General features: G+C 35.8%; 18 non-coding genes and 10 pseudogenes across 18 annotated transcripts; all 28 read right to left on the bottom strand.

The window, feature by feature from the left end:
* Positions 1-1,571: 1,571 nt before the first annotated feature.
* Positions 1,572-1,676, bottom strand: LOC136077462 (U2 spliceosomal RNA; annotated as a pseudogene).
* A 174-nt stretch (positions 1,677-1,850) lies between these two features.
* On the bottom strand, positions 1,851-2,065 carry LOC136077431 (U2 spliceosomal RNA; annotated as a pseudogene).
* Positions 2,066-7,384: 5,319 nt separating this feature from the next.
* On the bottom strand, positions 7,385-7,568 carry LOC136077380 (U2 spliceosomal RNA). Its single transcript, XR_010637041.1, has one exon. It is a non-coding gene; the product is annotated as a U2 spliceosomal RNA (small nuclear RNA).
* Positions 7,569-9,476: 1,908 nt separating this feature from the next.
* LOC136077587 (U2 spliceosomal RNA) lies at positions 9,477-9,690 on the bottom strand (annotated as a pseudogene).
* Positions 9,691-9,864: 174 nt separating this feature from the next.
* LOC136077208 (U2 spliceosomal RNA) lies at positions 9,865-10,056 on the bottom strand. The gene has a single exon (XR_010636928.1). It is a non-coding gene; the product is annotated as a U2 spliceosomal RNA (small nuclear RNA).
* A 174-nt stretch (positions 10,057-10,230) lies between these two features.
* Positions 10,231-10,422, bottom strand: LOC136077207 (U2 spliceosomal RNA). Its single transcript, XR_010636927.1, has one exon. It is a non-coding gene; the product is annotated as a U2 spliceosomal RNA (small nuclear RNA).
* Positions 10,423-10,596: 174 nt separating this feature from the next.
* On the bottom strand, positions 10,597-10,788 carry LOC136077206 (U2 spliceosomal RNA). The gene has a single exon (XR_010636926.1). It is a non-coding gene; the product is annotated as a U2 spliceosomal RNA (small nuclear RNA).
* Positions 10,789-10,962: 174 nt separating this feature from the next.
* On the bottom strand, positions 10,963-11,154 carry LOC136077225 (U2 spliceosomal RNA). Its single transcript, XR_010636945.1, has one exon. It is a non-coding gene; the product is annotated as a U2 spliceosomal RNA (small nuclear RNA).
* Positions 11,155-11,327: 173 nt separating this feature from the next.
* Positions 11,328-11,520, bottom strand: LOC136077245 (U2 spliceosomal RNA). The gene has a single exon (XR_010636967.1). It is a non-coding gene; the product is annotated as a U2 spliceosomal RNA (small nuclear RNA).
* Positions 11,521-11,693: 173 nt separating this feature from the next.
* Positions 11,694-11,885, bottom strand: LOC136077341 (U2 spliceosomal RNA). Its single transcript, XR_010637028.1, has one exon. It is a non-coding gene; the product is annotated as a U2 spliceosomal RNA (small nuclear RNA).
* A 1,862-nt stretch (positions 11,886-13,747) lies between these two features.
* On the bottom strand, positions 13,748-13,958 carry LOC136077523 (U2 spliceosomal RNA; annotated as a pseudogene).
* Positions 13,959-14,132: 174 nt separating this feature from the next.
* On the bottom strand, positions 14,133-14,324 carry LOC136077205 (U2 spliceosomal RNA). Its single transcript, XR_010636925.1, has one exon. It is a non-coding gene; the product is annotated as a U2 spliceosomal RNA (small nuclear RNA).
* Positions 14,325-14,498: 174 nt separating this feature from the next.
* On the bottom strand, positions 14,499-14,687 carry LOC136077492 (U2 spliceosomal RNA). Its single transcript, XR_010637085.1, has one exon. It is a non-coding gene; the product is annotated as a U2 spliceosomal RNA (small nuclear RNA).
* A 1,884-nt stretch (positions 14,688-16,571) lies between these two features.
* Positions 16,572-16,785, bottom strand: LOC136077514 (U2 spliceosomal RNA; annotated as a pseudogene).
* A 174-nt stretch (positions 16,786-16,959) lies between these two features.
* On the bottom strand, positions 16,960-17,152 carry LOC136077404 (U2 spliceosomal RNA). Its single transcript, XR_010637051.1, has one exon. It is a non-coding gene; the product is annotated as a U2 spliceosomal RNA (small nuclear RNA).
* Positions 17,153-19,036: 1,884 nt separating this feature from the next.
* LOC136077513 (U2 spliceosomal RNA) lies at positions 19,037-19,250 on the bottom strand (annotated as a pseudogene).
* Positions 19,251-19,424: 174 nt separating this feature from the next.
* Positions 19,425-19,616, bottom strand: LOC136077204 (U2 spliceosomal RNA). The gene has a single exon (XR_010636924.1). It is a non-coding gene; the product is annotated as a U2 spliceosomal RNA (small nuclear RNA).
* Positions 19,617-19,790: 174 nt separating this feature from the next.
* On the bottom strand, positions 19,791-19,979 carry LOC136077254 (U2 spliceosomal RNA). The gene has a single exon (XR_010636976.1). It is a non-coding gene; the product is annotated as a U2 spliceosomal RNA (small nuclear RNA).
* A 174-nt stretch (positions 19,980-20,153) lies between these two features.
* LOC136077354 (U2 spliceosomal RNA) lies at positions 20,154-20,357 on the bottom strand (annotated as a pseudogene).
* Positions 20,358-22,280: 1,923 nt separating this feature from the next.
* LOC136077517 (U2 spliceosomal RNA) lies at positions 22,281-22,443 on the bottom strand (annotated as a pseudogene).
* A 174-nt stretch (positions 22,444-22,617) lies between these two features.
* LOC136077221 (U2 spliceosomal RNA) lies at positions 22,618-22,809 on the bottom strand. The gene has a single exon (XR_010636941.1). It is a non-coding gene; the product is annotated as a U2 spliceosomal RNA (small nuclear RNA).
* Positions 22,810-22,983: 174 nt separating this feature from the next.
* On the bottom strand, positions 22,984-23,175 carry LOC136077203 (U2 spliceosomal RNA). Its single transcript, XR_010636923.1, has one exon. It is a non-coding gene; the product is annotated as a U2 spliceosomal RNA (small nuclear RNA).
* Positions 23,176-23,349: 174 nt separating this feature from the next.
* LOC136077202 (U2 spliceosomal RNA) lies at positions 23,350-23,541 on the bottom strand. The gene has a single exon (XR_010636922.1). It is a non-coding gene; the product is annotated as a U2 spliceosomal RNA (small nuclear RNA).
* Positions 23,542-23,713: 172 nt separating this feature from the next.
* Positions 23,714-23,905, bottom strand: LOC136077224 (U2 spliceosomal RNA). The gene has a single exon (XR_010636944.1). It is a non-coding gene; the product is annotated as a U2 spliceosomal RNA (small nuclear RNA).
* Positions 23,906-24,079: 174 nt separating this feature from the next.
* LOC136077201 (U2 spliceosomal RNA) lies at positions 24,080-24,271 on the bottom strand. Its single transcript, XR_010636921.1, has one exon. It is a non-coding gene; the product is annotated as a U2 spliceosomal RNA (small nuclear RNA).
* A 174-nt stretch (positions 24,272-24,445) lies between these two features.
* LOC136077369 (U2 spliceosomal RNA) lies at positions 24,446-24,648 on the bottom strand (annotated as a pseudogene).
* Positions 24,649-26,522: 1,874 nt separating this feature from the next.
* LOC136077500 (U2 spliceosomal RNA) lies at positions 26,523-26,735 on the bottom strand (annotated as a pseudogene).
* Positions 26,736-26,907: 172 nt separating this feature from the next.
* Positions 26,908-27,100, bottom strand: LOC136077234 (U2 spliceosomal RNA). The gene has a single exon (XR_010636954.1). It is a non-coding gene; the product is annotated as a U2 spliceosomal RNA (small nuclear RNA).
* Between the last annotated feature and the right edge of the window lie 9 nt (positions 27,101-27,109).

Raw genomic sequence — 27,109 nt, 5'->3', positions numbered from 1 at the left:
CTAAACACTCTACGGGTGATTCACTAATACTTTGTACTATAACCATATCTACGGGTTGCTCCTCTACTTCTTTAATTGTCTCTGTACTTGGTTTTGCTTGTTCATTTATTTCTTCGATAGGTTTCTCTTCCCTTGGGACACTTCCTGCTTCCTCCTGTCCAGTATAGATTGCTCTCACATTGTACCCTTTCAGTTTTATTTGCTTTGGTATTGGCTGCTCAAGATTGTCCATAACAGCCACTATTATCCCTGAATAATATGGCGTCTTATTTTTAGGCGTATGTCTAAACACCGGTCTAGTATGTATGTGTTTTCCATAGCCTAACTCTTCTAACGCTTTCCCGACGGGAAAGAACTTCTTTTCAAGTGGAAGGCCTATCACGGACACAGCCACTCGCTTACTAATATTCCTAGTAGGAGTGGAATTATAAAAACGGTGGTGTTGACCATTTATAGTAAGTCCCTTCTCTTGAAGGAAATGTTTTGCCTTTTCCGTTCTCATTACAATTTCCATCATAGTCCCGTTTCGTATTATTTGAAAACCTTCCAGCTCTTTATCAAGTCCAACATCTTCAATTGCTGTAAGAATGTCGTCTTGAGTTATATTTTTCTCGATGTTACTAAGCAGTGTGTTTTTTAAGCTAGTAAACTCATTCGTTTTCAAAGATGTTGCTTGAGCATAGCTTTTAATTTGGACATTATTGTCCGGTAAGTTTAAAGTTAATGGACTTTTTAAAGCCATGATTAGTTTATACTCAACGTATAAATAACCTCTCTGTCACTCTAAAGGCCAGTAGACCTCCTAACACTCATAAAACACTCAATATTCACTAAAACTCAATCTCCCTTAAACCTCTCCAAACTAAAATTGCCGTACCGGCAACCCGTTGAAGGGGTAAGGTAAACCCTTAGCAATCACTAATGAGGCACGTAGACCTCACTAAAGGTGATCACTAGCTCAGTTTTATACCTAAGATCAAGAATCAAGAACAGATACTTTTTTTTTTTTTTTTTTTTTTTTTTTTTTTTTCTAAACCGTTTAACGGGTTACAGTTTTTATATTTTTTATTTGTTTATATGAAGTTTTATATTTTTATTTTATTTTGTTTTTTTTATTATTCTGATTATGTTTAAGTCTGTTTATATTGTTGTTTATACTTTTTTTAGGATTTATATATTTTTTATTTTTATTTTGATTTTAAGTGAGTTTTTGATCTTCTGTTACTGGCGTTAATTTGAGCTTTTTTGAGTGATAGGCTTCTTTTTTCAGATCACGCTCTTTTTGTTTCTTTTCGTGGTAAGGGTGAAACTGCGAATGCTCTTTTTTTCGCTGTTCCCACTCTGCTTTTCTACAAGCTGTATATCTATACCTTTCACTTCTTTCAGCAGTCATTTTATCAAAGTTCTGGAATTCTTTTATGTTGTAAGCATACATTTCTCCGGAATCCATTTGTTGAAATGCAGATGGTATAACAATTTTATTAAGATTTACTTTTTCGTCTATTGCTTTATACTTCGTGTTAGCTCTTTCGAACTGTAGCCATTCAAGTTTTTTATATGTTTTAAATTCTATTAGGTCTTCATTATTGCAATTTAGACGATCAAAGTTCTTGAATCGTCTCCAGTTAAAAGAACAGATACTACACTTGATCTTAGCCATTAGGCCGAGAAGCGATAACTGAACACTGCAGACATAGTCGGACTGACGCCGTCTTCAACAATGTACTTGTGGTTTGAATTAGAACGTCTAATCATTTTCGTCGTCGTCATCATCAGCAGCATCATCAGCAGCAGCAGCTGAGACCATTAGCGATGTTAGACACTCTGAAAGTGAAGATATTTTCTTTTTTCCAATCTGGGCCGCGCTCAACAGTAGTGCAAAGCCGAGGCAACCCGTGGTCAGGGCAAGGTAAACCTATGATCCCATGACCTAATGCCAAAAATCAGATTAATATATGAGCCGGACTGTGCCGGCGTACCATTTTAAACTGATATTAAACTGATAAGAACAGATACTTTTTTTTTTTTTTTTTTTTTTTATTTTTTATTTTTATTATTAAGGTATGGATTATTTTATTGCGATTTTAGTTTGGGAGTTTATTCTTTGTTTGTTAGTTTGTTTTTTTTTTTTTTAAATGTAAAGATTAAGTTGTTTAGGTCGAATACACTGATGGCATTGTTTATTGAGTAAGTTTCGTGGAAGTTTGTGATGTTGTTCTCCCTGAGGGCTTTATTGTACTTTACTCTCCATATATATTTTATTTCGCTTTTAATATTTTGAAATATTGCGAGAGCTGTTATATTTGTGTTTTCTTTTAATCTTTTATTTCTTGCCCTCCATAACTCGGTTGTAACTATATGTGTTATTGTTGTTATAAGTTTTGCAAGTTTATTATTTTTTACTAGGTCTTCGATGTTAATTTGAAATATTACGTGTACTATATTAAAGTCCCTACTAGGTAGAAGGGATTTGTAGATTGGTTTCATGCTATTCCAAACTCTTCTTGCTTTTTTGCAATGGAGAAAAGGATGCAGGGTATTCTCCTTTTTTTCGCATGATTTACATAAACCGTTTCCTCTCCCACGGTTTCTTTTCCAGGCATGTATTTTTTCTAGAGTTGGTATCGAATCTGTTAAGATTCTCCACAGTGTGTTCTTACAAGGACCTTGGGCATATGAATTAAAACTTCTTTGCCAAATTGATGACCATGGTAAATTTCTTTGCAGTTTTGCTTCCCAGGCTGCATGTATTTTCGTAATGCTTGTGTTTTCTTGTGTCCTCTGTATATAACAGTAAAGATTTTTTGCAGTTTTTTTATTTATTTTAAATATATCTTCAGATCTTTTTAAGGTCTCCAAAATATCATTATAATAAAAAGGAGGAAAATTAAGTGATTTTGGAAATTTATTTTCTGTGAGATATAGCCATTGTTGGAAGTGTCTTTTGGCATATTTATTGAGAGGATATCCTAAAAAGAAGTTTTGTAAATAGTACAGTTCGTGAGGGTTTTGACTTTCTCTCATGTTAAATATATGTTTCAATCTCAGAGCTATACCTTGCTTTTCTATATCTAATATTCCAAGACCTCCTTTGTCTACGGGTAAGTTGAGGATATCTCTTTTGATTGGCTCTGCATATTCACTATTCCACAGATACCTGGAAATATCTTTTTTTATTTGTTTTCCTTGTAGTTTGTTAAGCGGAAAAACATTGGCCACAAACCATATTTTAGAGAGAGCAAGAGTATTAATAAACATAGCCTTGCATCTTAGCGAAACATTCCTAAATTTAAAGCCTCCAACCCTTTTGGCAAAGTTGCCGTAGGCCTTATTCCAGTTGATGCTGGCTGTGAATGCAAGGTCAGTGTGAAAGTGTATTCCTAGAATTCTCAATCCTGTTGTATTTGACCACTGAATATTATAATTTTTTTGTTTGAGTGCGATGATCGTTTTTTCGTATTCAAGGTAGTTGAAGCCACCTAGAGCTAGCGCTTTTGTTTTCTCTCTATTAATGTTTGATCCTGACGCCTCTTCGAATCTGTCAAGGGTTTCAAACACTTCATTAACTGAGTAAGAGTTTTTAATAAAAATTGATGTATCATCTGCATATTGCATGACTTTTAGAGTTGTTTTTGAACCTGGCAGTGGAATTCCGTCAATTTTATGGTTATTTCTAATTGAGATAGCAAGCGGTTCCACTGCTAAGCAGTATAACATCAGTGATACAGGATCCCCTTGCCTAACTCCTCTTTCAATATTTAGGGGCTCACTCATATATCCATTGTTTAGAATTAAGGACTGGTTGTTTTTCAAAGTTTGCTTTATAGCATTTACGAAGTTTTTTCCGAGGTTGTATTTTTCCATTACTTCAATTAGATAGTTACGATCAATCTTGTCAAAAGCTTTTTCTTGATCAATTGTCAGGATAAAGCTTTTGATATTTTTTTCATTGGTATATTGAATGAGATCCCGAACTAGAAAAATGTTAGAATAGATGTTTCTGCCCGGGACCGAGCACGTTTGAGATGTTCCGAATAAAAAATCTAGTACATTTGATAATCTTAAAGCCAGAGCTTTTGTTATTATTTTATAATCACTACAGAGTAGTGAAATAGGTCGCCAATTTTTCAACTCAGTTAAGTCTCCTCCCTTTGGTAGAAGACTAATGAGAGCAGTTCTTTGTGACCATGAAAGTTGTTCCTCGGTATCAAATATGATCATGTTGGCTAGGTTTGTGAATTCCTCACCAACAATATCCCAAAACTCCTGGTAGAACTCTATAGGTATTCCATCAACACCTGGAGTCTTTCCTTTTTTAAGTGACATAGTTGCATTATGAAGTTCTTCTTTACTGAACCTGATGTTAAGCGAAGCATTCTGGTCGTCTGTCAAGGACTTATCAATACAGGATAAAAACTTTCTTTGATTTTCTTTGGCTATATTTGTTTTTTTGTATAGGGTTTTATAGTATTCTCTTATTTTTGGAAGTATACTCTTTGTTTCTATAATTGTACTTTCTCCATCCTTGAGCGTTGTTATTGTTTTTTTTTCTTGATTGTTTCTTTCCATTTGAAATAATGTTTTTGAGGGGGATTCGTCATCCTCGACAATAGTTTGTTTAGTTCGAATGAAAACTCCATTCTTTCTTAACAGCTCTTTTAGTTCCAGTTCAAGATTTTTAACAATTTCGTAATTTGGCTTTCCCGACTGCATTTCTGTGTTTATTTGTTGTTCTAAGGTTAGTTTTTTCAGATTTTTTTCTTTTTGTATTTTTGAGGATAGGTCGATGGCAGTAGATTTAATTTTGTATTTGATCATGTCCCACCATTGGCTTTTGCTATCGTATACGTCTTTTTTTGTTTTTTGTTTTTCGAATTTTGTTTTTAGACTTTCTCTAAAACGTACGTCAGAAAGAAGGGTGACATTTAAATGCCAATAGCCTGGCCCTCTTTTGTTTTGTGCTTCAATAAATATTTCGTACAAAAGTCCTCTGTGGTCACTCAAACCTGTTTCTACTATTGTGGCCTTATGCTTTTTTGTTTTTTCCACTATCGTATAAATTCTGTCGATTCTACTGCAAAAACTTTGATCAGGACTGTTGTATGTAAATTCTTTTTTATGTGGATTAAGGACTCGAAATGTATCTGAAAGATTGTATTTTTCACAGAATCTATTTAAGTTTTGTTTTCCTAAGATATTGTTTGGGTTGTAGAGGTCACCTCCTTCTCTATCTAGTGTTGGGTCAACTACCATATTGAAGTCTCCTGCGAGGTATATACTGTCACATAATTTTGTGTGTTTGTTTAGAGTGCTAAAAAAGTTCTCTTTTTCCTGTGGATTATTTGGTGCGTATATATTTATAATTCTGGTTGCAGTGTTTTCAAAGTTAATTGTGACTGCCAGGATTCTACCGTTTTCATCCTGAGTTACCTCCTGAAATATGGTTTTAAGTTTGGTAAATATGGCGACACCACAACTTTTGTTACTGTTGTTGTTCCAGATAGAAGATCCCCCGATTTTATTTTCCCACTCTTTATTCCATAGGTCCTTCTTTTCATTTGTACAGTGCGTCTCCTGAACACATACAATATCATAGTTCATTTCCTTAAAAAAGTTCATGAAGTTGTTTCTTTTTATATCGGCATTTAGGCCATTTACATTTATGGTAAGAATTCTGAAAGCCATTTTAGTGTTTTTTTTTTAATTTTTTGGATTTTTTTATTTTTGTTTGCTTTTCTTAATTTTATATTTTTATTTGGTTTTGGACTTTTATATTTTTATTTGGATTTTTTCTTTTATTATTTTTATTTTTATTTGATTTTAAAATTTATATTTTTATTTGATTTTTGGTTTTGTATTTTTATTTGGTTTTCTTGATTTTGGTAGGAGACCTTCCCACATAGATTATTGTCTCTGTTAGATCGTTTTGTGTGATTTTTTATTGTTTGTGGTGTTATTTTCCTTTTATTATTTTTGTCTCGTAACCCTATCATATCCATATCGCTTGACTCTTCTAGTTCGCTGTTGTTATCATCATGGTTATATTCATTAAGCATTGTCTCATCAGTTTCTGCATCTTTTTCTTTTACGTCTGATTCGTTATTATTTGTTTTTATTTCACTTAATTCATTTATAGTCAGGTTCTCCTCATTTTCTTTTTCCTTTTCAATATTTGCTACAGTTTTAGTTAATGTTTTAGTTTGGATTATATTTATATCGGCATTGCTATCAATTAAAGGGCTTACTGAAGGTATCTTTTCTGTTTTACTTAAGCTTGTCTCTCTGCCCTTGTTGTTATCCGTTACACTTGTGAGTTTATTTTCGATCTTTGGATTGCCTTCTTGCCCTGTGTGAATTATTCTAACCGTATAACCTTCAATTTCTATTGTTTTCGGTATAGGTTCGTATAAGTTGTCCATTACCGCAACCAGTATACCAGAATAATATTCCGTGCCCTTTTTTGGTGTTTTTTTCATAATGGATTTTGAGTATATATGTTTGCCATATCCTTTTTGCTCAAGAATTCTACCGACAATGCAGCCTTTATACTCAAGTGGCAGACCTAAAACAGAAACATTTACCCGAGTACTAACATTTCTCGTTGGAGTGGAATTATAAAAACGATGGTGATAGCCGTTTATGTCTAGCCCTCGTTCTAGAAGTTTGTTTTTTATTTTATCATTTTTAATAGTTATTTCTAACATTGTTCCCGCCCGTATAATTTGGACGCCTTCAATACCTCCGTCTAGATCATTTTCTTCTAAAGCCATAAGAACATCATTGATAGACGTATTTAATTCTAGTTTACATAATAACGTTTTATTAAGTTGTCTTAAGAATTGATTAGGATAATTAACTTTTGCGGCTTGCGCATATGAAAACTTGGTTTTGGTATTTTGTATTAATTCAGGATAAATCAAACCTGAGCGACATTCGTTATTTTCATTACATTCTATTTCTAAATGATCATGAATATTATCAAGAATATTTTGGCAATTGCTTACACAATCTTCCATAATGATTTTGACAACGTACAACAGTACTCAAAATTACTGTAAATACTAGTCCCCCTCAAGACACCACTAACACCCTCCTTAAATCTCAATTCACCCTATACACTCTATATACCCTATATAACCACTAGCTCGTACTAATACTAATAAATCAGAGTGTACCACTCTTGATCTTAGCCATTAGGCCGAGAAGCGATAACTGAACACTGCAGACATAGTCGGACTGACGCCGTCTTCAACAATGTACTTGTGGTTTGAATTAGAACGTCTAATCATTTTCGTCGTCGTCATCATCAGCAGCATCATCAGCAGCAGCAGCTGAGACCATTAGCGATGTTAGACACTCTGAAAGTGAAGATATTTTCTTTTTTCCAATCTGGGCCGCGCTCAGCAGTAGTGCAAAGCCGAGGCAACCCGTGGTCAGGGCAAGGTAAACCTATGATCCCATGACCTAATGCCAAAAATCAGATTAATATATGAGCCGGACTGTGCCGGCGTACCAGATATTAAACTGATAAGAACAGATACTTTTTTTTTTTTTTTTTTTTTTGTTTTTTTTTTTTTTTTTTTTTCTTTTATCCACCAACTAGTCCAAGGCCCTAGTAGGTTGATTATTTATTTTATATTTTTTTGTTTTTGTTTTAATTGTTTTATATTTTTATTATGTTTTGTTAATTTTATATTTTTATTTTTGTTGATATTTTTTTTCAAGTTAAATAATGTTAATAAGGTAGCTCTTGGATGCGACATTATAACATCATAATTTTTTGTTTAATACTTTTTTAATTGTTTTGTTTAAAATTTTTTTATTTAATGCTGCTTTTTAATTTTCTTTTTAAGGTGTTATTTTTGCTCTCTTGGCTTGATACGTTTGCTTTTTTAAATTACGTTCTTCTTGTTTTCTTTCATGATCTTTAATATATTGGAAAAATTCCTTCTTTCGTTGTTTCCATTCTGCCCTTTTACAAGCAGTATATTTTGTCTTTTCGGTGTTATCTGCGGTTTTGATGTTAAAATTTTTAAATTCTTTCATATTAAATGAATATATTTCACTGGAGTCCATTTTTTCGAAAATAAGTGGTGTAATTTTTCCTATTTTTTTTTCCAGATCTTTGAGTGATTTATAGTAATTCATTTTTGCAGTGTTATATTGTTGCCATTCGAGTTTCTTAAAGGCTTTAAATTTTAGTAATTCTTCCTTGCTACAGTTTAGTCGGTCAAAATTTTTAAAGGTCTTCCAGTTATAATTGACCTTGTCTATATGTGACATGTGTCTATATTCTGTAGGTATTTCCACGTTGTCCAGATTGTCATCTTCTTTGCTGAAGACATCTTTTTCACTTTGGCCATCAGCATCTTTACTCTTAGCTATATCACTTACTTTACTACTATCCTGTTCATTATCATTTTCATTTCTTTCATCGACTTCGCTATTATCTTCATCGTTTTTACTAATTCTGTTTTCGTTTGCTGCCTGAAGTTCTATATTTTCTACTGTTATTTGTATTTCTAAATTCTTCTCATGTTCATTCGTTTCCTTTTCTATTCCCATATCCTCGGTCGTTTTAATAATATTCCGATTTTGTGTTTCTATAGGTGGTATAACTTGGTGAATGCTACTAGTTGATTCGCAAACAACTTTGTCTTCGTTTTTCTGATTCGGGTTTACTTTGTTTTGTGGCTTTCCCACATCTTCCTGGCCGTTGTAGATTGCCCTAACCTCATACCCATTCAGTTTTATAAACCTTGGAATTGGTTTTTCTAATTTGTCCATAATCGCAACTATGATGCCGGAGTAATAGAGCGATTTGTTGTTTGGTGTTTTTTTAAATATAGGTTTAGTTTTAATATGTTTTCCGTATCCGAGCTGTTCTAGAAATTTACCAGCAGGATAATTACTTTTTTCAATTGGTAACCCGAGGATGGAAACAGTTACCTTTTTACTAATGTTTCTCGATGGAGTAGATTGGTAGAATCGGTGGTTTACACCATTAATATTTAATCCTTTTTCAAGAATCGTTTTTTTAATTTTGTCGTTTTTCATAACGATCTCAATTATTGAGCCGTTACGGATTTGTTGGTATCCGAATAGGTATTTATCATATCCGGCCTCTTCAATAGCAACTAAGAAATCGTTGTCGCTAATTTTAGCGTTAACCTTACATAAGAGAGTATTATTTAGGGCGCTATAGTCGTATGCGTTATCGTTATTGGTTGCTGCTTGTGCATAGGTTTTGTTTGCAGCTTGCATATAGCATTTGTTCTGGGCTGTAGCAGCCGCTATTTCTGTATCTATTTCCATGGTATTTCTTGGATCTAATAGTAGCATGGCAAAATAGTTCTACCTGTATATATTATATTCTCAGCCACTCAGAGGCCAGTAGACCTCAAAAGAGGTCTAACCAACCTCTTAATAAAACTCACTCACACTAAACAAACTCACTGAGATCTACGATCTCTATTAAACTCTCAACCACTCAAAAAATAAACTAAAAGTCCGAAAACTTTTTCAGAAAAACTTAACCTTGCAACCCGTGGAGGGAGCAAGGTAACACTCAATACACTCAGAAGGCCAGTAGACCTTCTTTATACAAGTATGGATCACTAGCTCGCCTAATTAAACTAAGATTAAGAACAGATACTACACTTGATCTTAGCCATTAGGCGCGGAAGCGATAACTGAACACTGCAGACATAGTCGGACTGACGCCGTCTTCAACAATGTACTTGTGGTTTGAATTAGAACGTCTAATCATTTTCGTCGTCGTCATCATCAGCAGCATCATCAGCAGCAGCAGCTGAGACCATTAGCGATGTTAGACACTCTGAAAGTGAAGATATTTTCTTTTTTCCAATCTGGGCCGCGCTCAGCAGTAGTGCAAAGCCGAGGCAACCCGTGGTCAGGGCAAGGTAAACCTATGATCCCATGACCTAATGCCAAAAATCAGATTAATATATGAGCCGGACTGTGCCGGCGTACCAGATATTAAACTGATAAGAACAGATACTACACTTGATCTTAGCCATTAGGCCGAGAAGCGATAACTGAACACTGCAGACATAGTCGGACTGACGCCGTCTTCAACAATGTACTTGTGGTTTGAATTAGAACGTCTAATCATTTTCGTCGTCGTCATCATCAGCAGCATCATCAGCAGCAGCAGCTGAGACCATTAGCGATGTTAGACACTCTGAAAGTGAAGATATTTTCTTTTTTCCAATCTGGGCCGCGCTCAGCAGTAGTGCAAAGCCGAGGCAACCCGTGGTCAGGGCAAGGTAAACCTATGATCCCATGACCTAATGCCAAAAATCAGATTAATATATGAGCCGGACTGTGCCGGCGTACCAGATATTAAACTGATAAGAACAGATACTACACTTGATCTTAGCCATTAGGCCGAGAAGCGATAACTGAACACTGCAGACATAGTCGGACTGACGCCGTCTTCAACAATGTACTTGTGGTTTGAATTAGAACGTCTAATCATTTTCGTCGTCGTCATCATCAGCAGCATCATCAGCAGCAGCAGCTGAGACCATTAGCGATGTTAGACACTCTGAAAGTGAAGATATTTTCTTTTTTCCAATCTGGGCCGCGCTCAGCAGTAGTGCAAAGCCGAGGCAACCCGTGGTCAGGGCAAGGTAAACCTATGATCCCATGACCTAATGCCAAAAATCAGATTAATATATGAGCCGGACTGTGCCGGCGTACCAGATATTAAACTGATAAGAACAGATACTACACTTGATCTTAGCCATTAGGCCGAGAAGCGATAACTGAACACTGCAGACATAGTCGGACTGACGCCGTCTTCAACAATGTACTTGTGGTTTGAATTAGAACGTCTAATCATTTTCGTCGTCGTCATCATCAGCAGCATCATCAGCAGCAGCAGCTGAGACCATTAGCGATGTTAGACACTCTGAAAGTGAAGATATTTTCTTTTTTCCAATCTGGGCCGCGCTCAGCAGTAGTGCAAAGCCGAGGCAACCCGTGGTCAGGGCAAGGTAAACCTATGATCCCATGACCTAATGCCAAAAATCAGATTAATATATGAGCCGGACTGTGCCGGCGTACCAGATATTATACTGATAAGAACAGATACTACACTTGATCTTAGCCATTAGGCCGAGAAGCGATAACTGAACACTGCAGACATAGTCGGACTGACGCCGTCTTCAACAATGTACTTGTGGTTTGAATTAGAACGTCTAATCATTTTCGTCGTCGTCATCATCAGCAGCATCATCAGCAGCAGCAGCTGAGACCATTAGCGATGTTAGACACTCTGAAAGTGAAGATATTTTCTTTTTCCAATCTGGGCCGCGCTGGCGCAGTAGTGCAAAGCCGAGGCAACCCGTGGTCAGGGCAAGGTAAACCTATGATCCCATGACCTAATGCCAAAAATCAGATTAATATATGAGCCGGACTGTGCCGGCGTACCAGATATTAAACTGATAAGAACAGATACTACACTTGATCTTAGCCATTAGGCCGAGAAGCGATAACTGAACACTGCAGACATAGTCGGACTGACGCCGTCTTCAACAATGTACTTGTGGTTTGAATTAGAACGTCTAATCATTTTCGTCGTCGTCATCATCAGCAGCATCATCAGCAGCAGCAGCTGAGACCATTAGCGATGTTAGACACTCTGAAAGTGAAGATAATTTATTTTTCTAATCTGGGCCGCGCTCAGCAGTAGTGCAAAGCCGAGGCAACCCGTGGTCAGGGCAAGGTAAACCAATGATCCCATGACCTAATGCCAAAAATCAGATTAATATATGAGCCGGACTGTGCCGGCGTACCAGATATTAAACTGATAAGAACAGATACTTTTTTCTATTATCTACCAACTAGTCCAAGGCCCTAGTAGGTTGATTATTTATTTTATATTTTTTATTTTTGTTTTAATTGTTATATATTTTTATTATGTTTTGTTAATTTTATATTTTTATTTTTGTTGATATATTTTTTTAAGTAACATAATGTTAATAAGGTAGCTCTTGGATGCGACATTATAACATCATAATTTTTTGTTTAATACTTTTTTAATTGTTTTCTTTAAATTTGTTTTTTATTTAATGTCGCTTTTTAATTTTCTTCTTAAGGTGTTATTTTTGCTCTCTTGGCATGATACGTTTGCTTTTTTAAATTACGTTCTTCTTGTTTTCTTTCATGATCTTTAATATATTTAAAAAATTCCTTTTTTCAGTTGTTTCCATTCTGCTCTCTTACAAGCAATATATTTTGTCTTTTCATTTATATTTGCGGTATTGATGTTAAAATTTTTAAATTCTTTCATATTAAATGAGTATATTTCACTGGAGTCCATTTTTTCGAAACCAAGTGGTGTAAGTTTTCCTATTTTTTTTTCTAGGTCTTTGAGTGATTTATATTTATTCATTTTTGCAGTGTTATATTGTTCCCATTCGAGTTTCTTAAAGGCTTTGAATTTTAATAATTCTTCCTTGCTACAGTTTAGTCGGTCAAAATTTTTAAAGCTCTTCCAGTTATAATTGACTTTGTCTATATGTGACATGTGTCTATATTCTGTAGGTATTTCCACGTTGTCCAGATTGTCATCTTCTTTGCTAAAGACATCTTTTTCACTTTGGCCATCAGCATCTTTACTCTTAGCTATATCACTTACTTTACTACTATCCTGTTCATTATCATCTTCATTTCTTTCATCGACTTCGCTATTATCTTCATCGTTTTTACTAAATTTGTTTTCGTTTGCTGCCTGAAGTGCTATATTTTCTACTGTTATTTGTATTTCTAAATTCTTCTCATGTTCATTCGTTTCCTTTTCTATTCCCTTCTCCTCGGTCGTTTTAATAATGTTCTGATTTTGTGTTCCTAGAGGTGGTATAACTTGGGGAATGCTACTAGGTGATTTGCAAACAACTTTGTCTTCGTTTTTCTGATTCTTGTTTACTTTGTTTTGTGGCTTTCCCACATCTTCCTGGCCGTTGTAGATTGCTCTAACCTCATACCCATTCAGTTTTATAAACCTTGGAATTGGTTTTTCTAATTTGTCCATAATCGCAACTATGATGCCGGAGTAATAGAGCGTTTTGTTGTTTGGTGTTTTTTTAAATATGGGTTTAGTTTTAATATGTTTTCCGTATCCGAGCTGTTCTAGAAATTTACCAGCAGGATAATTACTTTTTTCAATTGGTAACCCGAGGATGGAAACAGTTACCTTTTTACTAATGTTTCTCGATGGAGTAGATTGGTAGAATCGGTGGTTTGCACCATTAATATTTAATCCTTTTTCAAGAATCGTTTTTTTAATTTTGTCGTTTTTCATAACGATCTCAATTATTGAGCCGTTACGGATTTGTTGGTATCCGAATAGGTATTTATCATATCCGGCCTCTTCAATAGCAACTAAGAAATCGTTGTCGCTAATTTTAGCGTTAACCTTACATAAGAGAGTATTATTTAGGGCGCTATAGTCGTATGCGTTATCGTTATTGGTTGCTGCTTGTGCATAGGTTTTGTTTGCAGCTTGCATATAGCATTTGTTCTGGGCTGTAGCAGCCGCTATTTCTGTATCTATTTCCATGGTATTTCTTGGATCTAATAGTAGCATGGCAAAATAGTTCTACCTGTATATATTATATTCTCAGCCACTCAGAGGCCAGTAGACCTCAAAAGAGGTCTAACCAACCTCTTACTAAAACTCACTCACACTAAACAAACTCACTGAGATCTACGATCTCTATTAAACTCTCAACCACTCAAAAAATAAACTAAAAGTCCGAAAACTTTTTCAGAAAAACTTAACCTTGCAACCCGTGGAGCAAGGTAACACTCAATACACTCAGAAGGCCAGTAGACCTTCTTTATACAAGTATGGATCACTAGCTCGCCTAATTAAACTAAGATAAGAACAGATACTACACTTGATCTTAGCCATTAGGCCGAGAAGCGATAACTGAACACTGCAGACATAGTCGGACTGACGCCGTCTTCAACAATGTACTTGTGGTTTGAATTAGAACGTCTAATCATTTTCGTCGTCGTCATCATCAGCAGCATCATCAGCAGCAGCAGCTGAGACCATTAGCGATGTTAGACACTCTGAAAGTGAAGATATTTTCTTTTTTCCAATCTGGGCCGCGCTCAGCAGTAGTGCAAAGCCGAGGCAACCCGTGGTCAGGGCAAGGTAAACCTATGATCCCATGACCTAATGCCAAAAATCAGATTAATATATGAGCCGGACTGTGCCGGCGTACCAGATATTAAACTGATAAGAACAGATACTACACTTGATCTTAGCCATTAGGCCGAGAAGCGATAACTGAACACTGCAGACATAGTCGGACTGACGCCGTCTTCAACAATGTACTTGTGGTTTGAATTAGAACGTCTAATCATTTTCGTCGTCGTCATCATCAGCAGCATCATCAGCAGCAGCAGCTGAGACCATTAGCGATGTTAGACACTCTGAAAGTGAAGATATTTTCTTTTTTCCAATCTGGGCCGCGCTCAGCAGTAGTGCAAAGCCGAGGCAACCCGTGGTCAGGGCAAGGTAAACCTATGATCCCATGACCTAATGCCAAAAATCAGATTAATATATGAGCCGGACGGTGCCGGCGTACCACATATTAAACTGAAAACACCCTATACTTTTTTTTTTTTTTTTTTTTTTTTTATTTTATCTACCAACTAGTCCAAGGGCCTAGTAGGTTGATTATTTATTTTATATTTTTTATTTTTGTTTTAATTGTTATATATTTTTATTATGTTTTGTTAATTTTATATTTTTATTTTTGTTGATATATATTTTTTAAGTTAAATAATGTTAATAGGGTAGCTCTTGGATGCGACATTATAACATTATAATTTTTTGTTTAATACTTTTTTAATTGTTTTCTTTAAAATTGTTTTTTATTAAATGTTGCTTTTTAATTTTCTTCTTAAGGTGTTATTTTTGCTCTCTTGGCTTGATACGTTTGCTTTTTTAAATTACGTTCTTCTTGTTTTCTTTCATGATCTTTAATATATTGGAAAAATTCCTTTTTTCGTTGTTTCCATTCTGCTCTCTTACAAGCAATATATTTTGTCTTTTCATTTATATTTGCGGTATTGATGTTAAAATTTTTAAATTCTTTCATATTAAATGAGTATATTTCACTGGAGTCCATTTTTTCGAAACCAAGTGGTGTAAGTTTTCCTCTTTTTTTTTCTAGGTCTTTGAGTGATTTATATTTATTCATTTTTGCAGTGTTATATTGTTCCCATTCGAGTTTCTTAAAGGCTCTGAATTTTAGTAATTCTTCCTTGCTACAGTTTAGTCGGTCAAAATTTTTAAAGGTCTTCCAGTTATAATTGACTTTGTCTATATGTGACATGTGTCTATATTCTGTAGGTATTTCAACGTTGTCCAGATTGTCATCTTCTTTGCTGAAGACATCTTTTTCACTTTGGCCATCAGCATCTTTACTCTTAGCTATATCACTTACTTTACTACTATCCTGTTCATTATCATCTTCATTTCTTTCATCGACTTCGCTATTATCTTTATCGTTTTTACTAAATTTGTTTTCGTTTGCTGCCTGAAGTGCTATATTTTCTACTGTTATTTGTATTTCTAAATTCTTCTCATGTTCATTCGTTTCCTTTTCTATTCCCTTATCCTCGGTCGTTTTAATAATGTTCTGATTTTGTGTTCCTAGAGGTGGTATAACATGGGGGAATCAAATAGTTTATTTGCAAACAAATTTGTCTTCGTTTTTCTGATTTTTGTTTACTTTGTTTTGAGGCTTTCCCACATCTTCCTGGCCGTTGTAGATTGCCCTAACCTCATACCCATTCAGTTTTATAAACCTTGGGATTGGTTTGTCTATTTTGTCCATAATCGCAACTATGATACCGGAGTAATAGAGCGTTTTGTTGTTTGGTGTTTTTTTAAATATAGGTTTAGTTCTAATATGTTTTCCGTATCCGAGCTGCTCTAGAAATTTACCAGCAGGATAGTTACTTTTTTCAATTGGTAACCCGAGGATGGAAACAGTTACCTTTTTACTAATGTTTCTCGATGGAGTAGATTGGTAGAATCGGTGGTTTACACCATTAATATTTAATCCTTTTTCAAGAATCGTTTTTTTAATTTTGTCGTTTTTCATAACAATCTCAATTATTGAGCCGTTACGGATTTGTTGGTATCCGAATAGGTATTTATCATATCCGGCCTCTTCAATAGCAACTAAGAAATCGTTGTCGCTAATTTTAGCGTTAACCTTACATAAGAGAGTATTATTTAGGGCGCTATAGTCGTATGCGTTATCGTTATTGGTTGCTGCTTGTGCATAGGTTTTATTTGCAGCTTGAATAGAGCATTTGTTCTGGGCTGTAGCAGCCGCTATTTCTGTATCTATTTCCATGGTATTTCTTGGATCTAATAGTAGCATGGCAAAATAGTTCTACCTGTATATATTATATTCTCAGCCACTCAGAGGCCAGTAGACCTCAAAAGAGGTCTAACCAACCTCTTACTAAAACTCACTCACACTCAAAAAACTCACTGAGATCTACGATCTCTATAAAACTCTCAACCACTCAAAAAATAAACTAAAAGTCCGAAAACTTTTTTAGAAAATCTTGGCCTTGCAACCCGTGGAGGTAGCAAGGTAACACTCAATACACTCAGAAGGCCAGTAGACCTTCTTTATACAGTATGGATCACTAGCTCGCCTAATTAAACTAAGATAAGAACAGATACTACACTTGATCTTAGCCATTAGGCCGAGAAGCGATAACTGAACACTGCAGACATAGTCGGACTGACGCCGTCTTCAACAATGTACTTGTGGTTTGAATTAGAACGTCTAATCATTTTCGTCGTCGTCATCATCAGCAGCATCATCAGCAGCAGCAGCTGAGACCATTAGCGATGTTAGACACTCTGAAAGTGAAGATATTTTCTTTTTTCCAATCTGGGCCGCGCTCAGCAGTAGTGCAAAGCCGAGGCAACCCGTGGTCAGGGCAAGGTAAACCTATGATCCCATGACCTAATGCCAAAAATCAGATTAATATATGAGCCGGACTGTGCCGGCGTACCAGATATTAAACTGATAATAACAGATAATTTTTTTTTTTTTTTTTTTTTTTTTTTTTATTTTATCTACCAACTAGTCCAAGGGCCTAGTAGGTTGATTATTTATTTTATATTTTTTATTTTTGTTTTAATTGTTATATATTTTTATTATGTTTTGTTAATTTTATATTTTTATTTTTGTTGATATATATTTTTTAAGTTAAATAATGTTAATAGGGTAGCTCTTGGATGCGACATTATAACATTATAATTTTTTGTTTAATACTTTTTTAATTGTTTTCTTTAAAATTGTTTTTTATTAAATGTTGCTTTTTAATTTTCTTCTTAAGGTGTTATTTTTGCTCTCTTGGCTTGATACGTTTGCTTTTTTAAATTACGTTCTTCTTGTTTTCTTTCATGATCTTTAATATATTGGAAAAATTCCTTTTTTCGTTGTTTCCATTCTGCTCTCTTACAAGCAATATATTTTGTCTTTTCATTTATATTTGCGGTATTGATGTTAAAATTTTTAAATTCTTTCATATTAAATGAGTATATTTCACTGGAGTCCATTTTTTCGAAACCAAGTGGTGTAAGTTTTCCTATTTTTTTTTCTAGGTCTTTGAGTGATTTATATTTATTCATTTTTGCAGTGTTATATTGTTCCCATTCGAGTTTCTTAAAGGCTCTGAATTTTAGTAATTCTTCCTTGCTACAGTTTAGTCGGTCAAAATTTTTAAAGGTCTTCCAGTTATAATTGACTTTGTCTATATGTGACATGTGTCTATATTCTGTAGGTATTTCAACGTTGTCCAGATTGTCATCTTCTTTGCTGAAGACATCTTTTTCACTTTGGCCATCAGCATCTTTACTCTTAGCTATATCACTTACTTTACTACTATCCTGTTCATTATCATCTTCATTTCTTTCATCGACTTCGCTATTATCTTTATCGTTTTTACTAAATTTGTTTTCGTTTGCTGCCTGAAGTGCTATATTTTCTACTGTTATTTGTATTTCTAAATTCTTCTCATGTTCATTCGTTTCCTTTTCTATTCCCTTATCCTCGGTCGTTTTAATAATGTTCTGATTTTGTGTTCCTAGAGGTGGTATAACTTGGGGAATGCTACTAGGTGATTTGCAAACAAATTTGTCTTCGTTTTTCTGATTTTTGTTTACTTTGTTTTGAGGCTTTCCACATCTTCCTGGCCGTTGTAAATTTGCCCTAACCTCATACCCATTCAGTTTTATAAACCTTGGGATTGGTTTGTCTATTTTGTCCATAATCGCAACTATGATACCGGAGTAATAGAGCGTTTTGTTGTTTGGTGTTTTTTTAAATATAGGTTTAGTTCTAATATGTTTTCCGTATCCGAGCTGCTCTAGAAATTTACCAGCAGGATAGTTACTTTTTTCAATTGGTAACCCGAGGATGGAAACAGTTACCTTTTTACTAATGTTTCTCGATGGAGTAGATTGGTAGAATCGGTGGTTTACACCATTAATATTTAATCCTTTTTCAAGAATCGTTTTTTTAATTTTGTCGTTTTTCATAACAATCTCAATTATTGAGCCGTTACGGATTTGTTGGTATCCGAATAGGTATTTATCATATCCGGCCTCTTCAATAGCAACTAAGAAATCGTTGTCGCTAATTTTAGCGTTAACCTTACATAAGAGAGTATTATTTAGGGCGCTATAGTCGTATGCGTTATCGTTATTGGTTGCTGCTTGTGCATAGGTTTTATTTGCAGCTTGAATAGAGCATTTGTTCTGGGCTGTAGCAGCCGCTATTTCTGTATCTATTTCCATGGTATTTCTTGGATCTAATAGTAGCATGGCAAAATAGTTCTACCTGTATATATTATATTCTCAGCCACTCAGAGGCCAGTAGACCTCAAAAGAGGTCTAACCAACCTCTTACTAAAACTCACTCACACTCAAAAAACTCACTGAGATCTACGATCTCTATAAAACTCTCAACCACTCAAAAAATAAACTAAAAGTCCGAAAACTTTTTTAGAAAATCTTGGCCTTGCAACCCGTGGAGGTAGCAAGGTAACACTCAATACACTCAGAAGGCCAGTAGACCTTCTTTATACAGTATGGATCACTAGCTCGCCTAATTAAACTAAGATAAGAACAGATACTACACTTGATCTTAGCCATTAGGCCGAGAAGCGATAACTGAACACTGCAGACATAGTCGGACTGACGCCGTCTTCAACAATGTACTTGTGGTTTGAATTAGAACGTCTAATCATTTTCGTCGTCGTCATCATCAGCAGCATCATCAGCAGCAGCAGCTGAGACCATTAGCGATGTTAGACACTCTGAAAGTGAAGATATTTTCTTTTTTCCAATCTGGGCCGCGCTCAGCAGTAGTGCAAAGCCGAGGCAACCCGTGGTCAGGGCAAGGTAAACCTATGATCCCATGACCTAATGCCAAAAATCAGATTAATATATGAGCCGGACTGTGCCGGCGTACCAGATATTAAACTGATAAGAACAGATACTACACTTGATCTTAGCCATTAGGCCGAGAAGCGATAACTGAACACTGCAGACATAGTCGGACTGACGCCGTCTTCAACAATGTACTTGTGGTTTGAATTAGAACGTCTAATCATTTTCGTCGTCGTCATCATCAGCAGCATCATCAGCAGCAGCAGCTGAGACCATTAGCGATGTTAGACACTCTGAAAGTGAAGATATTTTCTTTTTTCCAATCTGGGCCGCGCTCAGCAGTAGTGCAAAGCCGAGGCAACCCGTGGTCAGGGCAAGGTAAACCTATGATCCCATGACCTAATGCCAAAAATCAGATTAATATATGAGCCGGACTGTGCCGGCGTACCAGATATTAAACTGATAAGAACAGATACTACACTTGATCTTAGCCATTAGGCCAAGCGATAACTGAACACTGCAGACATAGTCGGACTGACGCCGTCTTCAACAATGTACTTGTGGTTTGAATTAGAACGTCTAATCATTTTCGTCGTCGTCATCATCAGCAGCATCATCAGCAGCAGCAGCTGAGACCATTAGCGATGTTAGACACTCTGAAAGTGAAGATATTTTCTTTTTTCCAATCTGGGCCGCGCTCAGCAGTAGTGCAAAGCCGAGGCAACCCGTGGTCAGGGCAAGGTAAACCTATGATCCCATGACCTAATGCCAAAAATCAGATTAATATATGAGCCGGACTGTGCCGGCGTACCAGATATTAAACTGATAAGAACAGATACTTTTTTTTTTTTTTTTTTTTTTTTTTTTTTTTTTATCCACCAGCTAGTCCAAGGCCCTAGTAGGTTGATTATTTATTTTATATTTTTTGTTTTTGTTTTAATTGTTTTATATTTTTATTATGTTTTGTTAATTTTATATTTTTATTTTTGTTGATATTTTTTTTCAAGTTAAATAATGTTAATAAGGTAGCTCTTGGATGCGACATTATAACATCATAATTTTTTGTTTAATACTTTTTTAATTGTTTTGTTTAAAATTTTTTTATTTAATGCTGCTTTTTAATTTTCTTTTTAAGGTGTTATTTTTGCTCTCTTGGCTTGATACGTTTGCTTTTTTAAATTACGTTCTTCTTGTTTTCTTTCATGATCTTTAATATATTGGAAAAATTCCTTCTTTCGTTGTTTCCATTCTGCCCTTTTACAAGCAGTATATTTTGTCTTTTCGGTGTTATCTGCGGTTTTGATGTTAAAATTTTTAAATTCTTTCATATTAAATGAATATATTTCACTGGAGTCCATTTTTTCGAAAATAAGTGGTGTAATTTTTCCTATTTTTTTTTCCAGATCTTTGAGTGATTTATAGTAATTCATTTTTGCAGTGTTATATTGTTGCCATTCGAGTTTCTTAAAGGCTTTAAATTTTAGTAATTCTTCCTTGCTACAGTTTAGTCGGTCAAAATTTTTAAAGGTCTTCCAGTTATAATTGACCTTGTCTATATGTGACATGTGTCTATATTCTGTAGGTATTTCCACGTTGTCCAGATTGTCATCTTCTTTGCTGAAGACATCTTTTTCACTTTGGCCATCAGCATCTTTACTCTTAGCTATATCACTTACTTTACTACTATCCTGTTCATTATCATTTTCATTTCTTTCATCGACTTCGCTATTATCTTCATCGTTTTTACTAATTCTGTTTTCGTTTGCTGCCTGAGTTTCAATATTTTCTACTGTTATTTGTATTTCTAAATTCTTCTCATGTTCATTCGTTTCCTTTTCTATTCCCATATCCTCGGTCGTTTTAATAATATTCCGATTTTGTGTTTCTACAGGTGGTATAACTTGGTGAATGCTACTAGTTGATTCGCAAACAACTTTGTCTTCGTTTTTCTGATTCGGGTTTACTTTGTTTTGTGGCTTTCCCACATCTTCCTGGCCGTTGTAGATTGCCCTAACCTCATACCCATTCAGTTTTATAAACCTTGGGATTGGTTTTTCTAATTTGTCCATAATCGCAACTATGATACCGGAATAATAGAGCGATTTGTTGTTTGGTGTTTTTTTAAATATAGGTTTAGTTCTAATATGTTTTCCGTACCCGAGCTGCTCTAGAAATTTACCAGCAGGATAGTTACTTTTTTCAATTGGTAACCCGAGGATGGAAACAGTTACCTTTTTACTAATGTTTCTCGATGGAGTAGATTGGTAGAATCGGTGGTTTACACCATTAATATTTAATCCTTTTTCAAGAATCGTTTTTTTAATTTTGTCGTTTTTCATAACGATCTCAATTATTGAGCCGTTACGGATTTGTTGGTATCCGAATAGGTATTTATCAAATCCGGCCTCTTCAATAGCAACTAAGAAATCGTTGTCGCTAATTTTAGCGTTAACCTTACATAAGAGAGTATTATTTAGGGCGCTATAGTCGTATGCGTTATCGTTATTGGTTGCTGCTTGTGCATAGGTTTTGTTTGCAGCTTGCATATAGCATTTGTTCTGGGCTGTAGCAGCCGCTATTTCTGTATCTATTTCCATGGTATTTCTTGGATCTAAAAGTAGCATGGCAAAATAGTTCTACCTGTATATATTATATTCTCAGCCACTCAGAGGCCAGTAGACCTCAAAAGAGGTCTAACCAACCTCTTACTAAAACTTACTCACACTAAAAAACACTCACTGAGATCTACGATCTCTATAAAACTCTCAACCACTCAAAAAATAAATTAAAAGTCCGAAAACTTTTTCAAAAAAACTTGGCCTTGCAACCCGTGGAGGGAGCAAGGTAACACTCAATACACTCAGAAGGCCAGTAGACCTTCTTTATACAAGTAAGGATCACTAGCTCGCCTAATTAAACTAAGATAAGAACAGATACTACACTTGATCTTAGCCATTAGGCCGAGAAGCGATAACTGAACACTGCAGACATAGTCGGACTGACGCCGTCTTCAACAATGTACTTGTGGTTTGAATTAGAACGTCTAATCATTTTCGTCGTCGTCATCATCAGCAGCATCATCAGCAGCAGCAGCTGAGACCATTAGCGATGTTAGACACTCTGAAAGTGAAGATATTTTCTTTTTTCCAATCTGGGCCGCGCTCAGCAGTAGTGTAAAGCCGAGGCAACCCGTGGTCAGGGCAAGGTAAACCTATGATCCCATGACCTAATGCCAAAAATCAGATTAATATATGAGCCGGACTGTGCCGGCGTACCAGATATTAAACTGATAAGAACAGATACTACACTTGATCTTAGCCATTAGGCCGAGAAGCGATAACTGAACACTGCAGACATAGTCGGACTGACGCCGTCTTCAACAATGTACTTGTGGTTTGAATTAGAACGTCTAATCATTTTCGTCGTCGTCATCATCAGCAGCATCATCAGCAGCAGCAGCTGAGACCATTAGCGATGTTAGACACTCTGAAAGTGAAGATATTTTCTTTTTTCCAATCTGGGCCGCGCTCAGCAGTAGTGCAAAGCCGAGGCAACCCGTGGTCAGGGCAAGGTAAACCTATGATCCCATGACCTAATGCCAAAAATCAGATTAATATATGAGCCGGACTGTGCCGGCGTACCAGATATTAAACTGATAAGAACAGATACTACACTTGATCTTAGCCATTAGGCCGAGAAGCGATAACTGAACACTGCAGACATAGTCGGACTGACGCCGTCTTCAACAATGTACTTGTGGTTTGAATTAGAACGTCTAATCATTTTCGTCGTCGTCATCATCAGCAGCATCATCAGCAGCAGCAGCTGAGACCATTAGCGATGTTAGACACTCTGAAAGTGAAGATATTTTCTTTTTTCCAATCTGGGCCGCGCTCAGCAGTAGTGCAAAGCCGAGGCAACCCGTGGTCAGGGCAAGGTAAACCTATGATCCCATGACCTAATGCCAAAAATCAGATTAATATATGAGCCGGACTGTGCCGGCGTACCAGATATTAAACTGATAAGAACAGATACTACACTTGATCTTAGCCATTAGGCCGAGAAGCGATAACTGAACACTGCAGACATAGTCGGACTGACGCCGTCTTCAACAATGTACTTGTGCTTAATTAGAACGTCTAATCATTTTCGTCGTCGTCATCATCAGCAGCATCATCAGCAGCAGCAGCTGAGACCATTAGCGATGTTAGACACTCTGAAAGTGAAGATATTTTCTTTTTTCCAATCTGGGCCGCGCTCAGCAGTAGTGCAAAGCCGAGGCAACCCGTGGTCAGGGCAAGGTAAACCTATGATCCCATGACCTAATGCCAAAAATCAGATTAATATATGAGCCGGACTGTGCCGGCGTACCAGATATTATACTGATAAGAACAGATACTACACTTGATCTTAGCCATTAGGCCGAGAAGCGATAACTGAACACTGCAGACATAGTCGGACTGACGCCGTCTTCAACAATGTACTTGTGGTTTGAATTAGAACGTCTAATCATTTTCGTCGTCGTCATCATCAGCAGCATCATCAGCAGCAGCAGCTGAGACCATTAGCGATGTTAGACACTCTGAAAGTGAAGATATTTTCTTTTTTCCAATCTGGGCCGCGCTCAGCAGTAGTGCAAAGCCGAGGCAACCCGTGGTCAGGGCAAGGTAAACCTATGATCCCATGACCTAATGCCAAAAATCAGATTAATATATGAGCCGGACTGTGCCGGCGTACCAGATATTAAACTGATAAGAACAGATACTACACTTGATCTTAGCCATTAGGCCGAGAAGCGATAACTGAACACTGCAGACATAGTCGGACTGACGCCGTCTTCAACAATGTACTTGTGGTTTGAATTAGAACGTCTAATCATTTTCGTCGTCGTCATCATCAGCAGCATCATCAGCAGCAGCAGCTGAGACCATTAGCGATGTTAGACACTCTGAAAGTGAAGATATTTTCTTTTTTCCAATCTGGGCCGCGCTCAGCAGTAGTGCAAAGCCGAGGCAACCCGTGGTCAGGGCAAGGTAAACCTATGATCCCATGACCTAATGCCAAAAATCAGATTAATATATGAGCCGGACTGTGCCGGCGTACCAGATATTAAACTGATAAGAACAGATACTTTTTTTTTTTTTTTTTTTTTTTTTTTTCTATTATCTACCAACTAGTCCAAGGCCCTAGTAGGTTGATTATTTATTTTATATTTTTTATTTTTGTTTTAATTGTTATATATTTTTATTATGTTTTGTTAATTTTATATTTTTATTTTTGTTGATATATTTTTTTAAGTAACATAATGTTAATAAGGTAGCTCTTGGATGCGACATTATAACATCATAATTTTTTGTTTAATACTTTTTTAATTGTTTTCTTTAAATTTGTTTTTTATTTAATGTCGCTTTTTAATTTTCTTCTTAAGGTGTTATTTTTGCTCTCTTGGCATGATACGTTTGCTTTTTTAAATTACGTTCTTCTTGTTTTCTTTCATGATCTTTAATATATTGAAAAAATTCCTTTTTTCGTTGTTTCCATTCTGCTCTCTTACAAGCAATATATTTTGTCTTTTCATTTATATTTGCGGTATTGATGTTAAAATTTTTAAATTCTTTCATATTAAATGAGTATATTTCACTGGAGTCCATTTTTTCGAAACCAAGTGGTGTAAGTTTTCCTATTTTTTTTTCTAGGTCTTTGAGTGATTTATATTTATTCATTTTTGCAGTGTTATATTGTTTCCCATTCGAGTTTCTTAAAGGCTTTGAATTTTAATAATTCTCCTTGCTACAGTTTAGTCGGTCAAAATTTTTAAAGCTCTTCCAGTTATAATTGACTTTGTCTATATGTGACATGTGTCTATATTCTGTAGGTATTTCCACGTTGTCCAGATTGTCATCTTCTTTGCTAAAGACATCTTTTTCACTTTGGCCATCAGCATCTTTACTCTTAGCTATATCACTTACTTTACTACTATCCTGTTCATTATCATCTTCATTTCTTTCATCGACTTCGCTATTATCTTCATCGTTTTTACTAAATTTGTTTTCGTTTGCTGCCTGAAGTGCTATATTTTCTACTGTTATTTGTATTTCTAAATTCTTCTCATGTTCATTCGTTTCCTTTTCTATTCCCTTCTCCTCGGTCGTTTTAATAATGTTCTGATTTTGTGTTCCTAGAGGTGGTATAACTTGGGGAATGCTACTAGGTGATTTGCAAACAACTTTGTCTTCGTTTTTCTGATTCTTGTTTACTTTGTTTTGTGGCTTTCCCACATCTTCCTGGCCGTTGTAGATTGCTCTAACCTCATACCCATTCAGTTTTATAAACCTTGGAATTGGTTTTTCTAATTTGTCCATAATCGCAACTATGATGCCGGAGTAATAGAGCGTTTTGTTGTTTGGTGTTTTTTTAAATATGGGTTTAGTTTTAATATGTTTTCCGTATCCGAGCTGTTCTAGAAATTTACCAGCAGGATAATTACTTTTTTCAATTGGTAACCCGAGGATGGAAACAGTTACCTTTTTACTAATGTTTCTCGATGGAGTAGATTGGTAGAATCGGTGGTTTACACCATTAATATTTAATCCTTTTTCAAGAATCGTTTTTTTAATTTTGTCGTTTTTCATAACGATCTCAATTATTGAGCCGTTACGGATTTGTTGGTATCCGAATAGGTATTTATCATATCCGGCCTCTTCAATAGCAACTAAGAAATCGTTGTCGCTAATTTTAGCGTTAACCTTACATAAGAGAGTATTATTTAGGGCGCTATAGTCGTATGCGTTATCGTTATTGGTTGCTGCTTGTGCATAGGTTTTGTTTGCAGCTTGCATATAGCATTTGTTCTGGGCTGTAGCAGCCGCTATTTCTGTATCTATTTCCATGGTATTTCTTGGATCTAATAGTAGCATGGCAAAATAGTTCTACCTGTATATATTATATTCTCAGCCACTCAGAGGCCAGTAGACCTCAAAAGAGGTCTAACCAACCTCTTACTAAAACTCACTCACACTAAACAAACTCACTGAGATCTACGATCTCTATTAATTCTTCAACCACTCAAAAAATAAACTAAAAGTCCGAAAACTTTTTCAGAAAAACTTAACCTTGCAACCCGTGGAGGGAGCAAGGTAACACTCAATACACTCAGAAGGCCAGTAGACCTTCTTTATACAAGTATCGATCACTAGCTCGCCTAATTAAACTAAGATAAGAACAGATACTACACTTGATCTTAGCCATTAGGCCGAGAAGCGATAACTGAACACTGCAGACATAGTCGGACTGACGCCGTCTTCAACAATGTACTTGTGGTTTGAATTAGAACGTCTAATCATTTTCGTCGTCGTCATCATCAGCAGCATCATCAGCAGCAGCAGCTGAGACCATTAGCGATGTTAGACACTCTGAAAGTGAAGATATTTATTTTTCCAATCTGGGCCGCGCTCAGCAGTAGTGCAAAGCCGAGGCAACCCGTGGTCAGGGCAAGGTAAACCTATGATCCCATGACCTAATGCCAAAAATCAGATTAATATATGAGCCGGACTGTGCCGGCGTACCAGATATTAAACTGATAAGAACAGATACTACACTTGATCTTAGCCATTAGGCCAGAGAAGCGATAACTGAACA

The sequence above is a fragment of the Hydra vulgaris genome, chromosome 02, assembly GCF_038396675.1.
Source record: "Hydra vulgaris chromosome 02, alternate assembly HydraT2T_AEP".
Taxonomy (NCBI): Eukaryota; Metazoa; Cnidaria; class Hydrozoa; order Anthoathecata; family Hydridae; genus Hydra; species Hydra vulgaris.
Note: the sequence above shows the minus strand (reverse complement) of the source record. Positions and strands in the feature narration are given on the sequence as shown.